Source organism: Bison bison, unplaced genomic scaffold (assembly GCF_000754665.1).
Source record: "Bison bison bison isolate TAMUID 2011002044 unplaced genomic scaffold, Bison_UMD1.0 scf7180017864105, whole genome shotgun sequence".
In the NCBI taxonomy this organism is placed as follows: domain Eukaryota; kingdom Metazoa; phylum Chordata; class Mammalia; order Artiodactyla; family Bovidae; genus Bison; species Bison bison.
In genome coordinates, this window is record NW_011494677.1 from 11,373,307 (window position 1) to 11,376,453 (window position 3,147).

Below are 3,147 nucleotides of genomic sequence, written 5' to 3' on the forward strand. Positions count from 1 at the left end.
TGTCCATGGGATTTTCTGGGCAAGAGTACTGGAGTGGGGTGTCACTGACCCCTGGATGAGGGGGTGGGAAAAGAAAAGTATTTGGAATAGTAAATATTTATGTCATCATTCACCTCTTGGACCTCATTTGGGAAGATGCTACAGGACTGAAGGGGCATAATGAAGGAAGAAAAAATTATAGAACATGGGCTACTCACTGGAATCTGGAGAAGAAAATTAAGTAAGGTTATTTTCATGTACTTTCAGAACAAGAGACTAAACTCTTAACTACATAGCTCAGATTCATACTTCTGAGATAATCTGGTGCCTCACTATTCTTTTCCTTATTTTAGAAATGACACTCTGTAGCCAAAGCTGGTTTTGACCCTTGTAGTATTCGCAGGCAATTTTTAACTTATGTGTATTTGTTTACCTTAGAAAGCATTGTATAATTAGTGCAATGACCAACTTGGACATTTCTCTACTATTTACCCCAATGTGAACACAAAGAGAGATTTTTGTTTGTTTGTCTCCTTATTTACATATGAGAGAGTACAAAAGTGGGAAATGACCTCAAAAGTCTGGGAAGGGACTTCCCTGGTGGTCCAGTGGGTACGACTCTGTGTTCCCAACGCAGGGGGACCAGGTTCGATCCCTGGTCAGGGAACTAAATCCCCCATGCCACAACTAAGACCTGGCACAGCTTAAACAAATAAATAAAACACATAAAACAAACAAAAAAATAAACGTTTGGGGAAGGAAGAACTTAGGATGGACGCAGTCTTCTCATTTCTACATGGATTCTTGGTTTCGTACTTCGTTGTGAAACTGTCACAATTCTACAGGGACCTTTAATAGGAGCAGCTAGGAGAAGGCAATGGCACCCCACTCCAGTATTCTTGCCTGGAAAATCCCATAGACGGAGGAGCCTGGAAGGCTGCAGTCCATGGGGTCGCTGAGAGTCGGACACGACTGAGCGACTTCACTTTCACTTTTCACTTTCATGCATTGGAGAAGGAAATGGCAACCCACTCCAGTGTTCTTGCCTGGAGAATCCCAGGGATGGTGGAGCCTGGTGGGCTGCCGTCTATGGGGTCGCACAGAGTTGGACACGACTGAAGTGACTTAGCAGCAGCAGCAGCAGGAAGGAGTACAGGGTTAGGGAGATCATCTTACACTGTGGATAGTAGAACTATTTTATGCTTCTGGGGAAAAGATGACGATTATCAAGGTAGTCTACAGAAGAGAATTAAAAGACTCTGGTCAATTGTTTCTGGCAAGTGTAAGCAAAACATTATTACAATGGAAATGAAGAGCCATCAAGGTTAGAAAAGGGGATAATGCATGCAACTACGCATGTTCTTTTCTAACAGTTATAGGGACAGTTAAGCTTATCACTAACTCTTCAGGCCACCATGGTCCTGTAACCTAAGCTGAAACAAAGGATACTCATGGAGGCAAAGGTTACTAAAGGGGATGAGAGGGAAAATAAATCTATGTATGTATGTATCTATCTATAACTATATATTGGCCAGAGCCAGAGTACCCTATTCATCCCGATGGACAAAGGGCAAAGGCTGTGAGTCCCATATAGCCAATGGTTTTGCCCAGTCCTATTGCGAGAGAGGCTTGCCTCTAAGTCAAAGCAAGGCAGCTTAGTTACCAGAATAAAACACGTCGATTATATATAACTGGAAATAGGGTGATGTGTGTTTTAGTAGATCTTTATAATTTTACTCACTTTCCATATGGAAAATAGTGAGAAAATAAGTATACTGCCACTACAGCTATCAGTCAGATTATGTAAGGTTATTTGTATTTGCTGCAAAGTTCAATCTATTATTGGCTCATGAAATAGATTTCACAATTAATCATCAGTATTTTCTTAGATATTCCTATGAAATGGTTATGTATACTTTTGTGAATCATATTAACTTTACATATGTATATGTTTGCTTGTATAGTAGCTTCTGACAAATGAAAGTATTTTGTACTGTGAGGTGCAGTCAAGTTTTTAATGGTCATTGACTAAGCTACTAAAAGACCAAAACTATCAATTAAATTTTTGCAAGTAGCATTTTAATTTTTTAATATCTGTAATTATAGATTAGATATTTCCTTATTATTTCTCTAGCCCAAGACACTAAAACAGTGAAGGCTATTAATTCCAACTGAATCAGAGGTTAGAGGTTTAGAATGTTTTAAAAAAAAAAAAAAAGAACAAATTCACTTCACAAGAGAAGAAAAAGACTGAGGCATTTTTACCTTGCTTGTTTTGGGAAAATTAAGTGAAAAGATAGAACAGTTCAAAGTCAGTTGTTCAGTAGTATTTGCTTACACCTGAGCAAATTTTAGTTGACAATATTAATTTGTACTTTTTCAATTTAGCCATGCTCATGAAATTAAAACCTTGCACTCTTTTTCTAAGAATATTTTAGGTTGTGTTCATTGCTATAATTTTAAAGGTCACAAATCTATTCTTAAAGTAATTAGAGAAGTCTATGTTTGCTCAGGTATCTGTAAAATACCAAGTAATCAGAGAGAACAATGGCATGGAGACAGTCAACTTCAAAGAAGATATCTTTGTATTAACAGCTCTTCAGAAGAATGGCAAAATAGCACACCCTCTAATTCAAGGTTTTTTCCTCAAGTGCCTACATTACAGAAATAGTATTTCTTTATTTTCTTAAGTAATTTATCAACAGATATTTATTGAGAACCTATATCCTGCTAGGCATTAAGGCTAAGGATGCAGAGATTTCCCAGTCTCAAAAGACAGGAAAACTTAAATACTTTCAATATTGTATACTAAGCATATAGTAGTGACGGCAGAAACTGTCACATTTAAGTGTAGAAAGGTAAGTGTCCAGAAAAGAAACAAGTAAGACATAGTCCTGTATGAATAAAGCAAGGAGCAAATTTTTAACAAGGAAAGAAAGAGAACAAAGGCAAATCAATGGATGGTGGTGCTTGGAAGAAAGGCTTCAATCGGACCATGTAGGGTATTAGACACAGCCTTAGTATATTTGAGTATCATTCCCAAAGCAACTGAGGAGCAATTACAGTCTTTAAATATATAAGTTATTTAATTAAATTTCATTTTAGGAAGTCCATTTGGGCTATAATTTGAAGAATTAAGTCAAAAGGGCAATGCTTAGGATCAGGGAA

The 3,147-nt window shown here is 37.3% G+C and overlaps 1 non-coding gene across 1 annotated transcript; it reads left to right on the forward strand.

The window, feature by feature from the left end:
* Window positions 1-573: 573 nt before the first annotated feature.
* On the forward strand, window positions 574-646 carry TRNAG-CCC. The gene has a single exon. It is a non-coding gene; the product is annotated as a tRNA-Gly (tRNA).
* The last annotated feature ends 2,501 nt before the right edge of the window (window positions 647-3,147 follow it).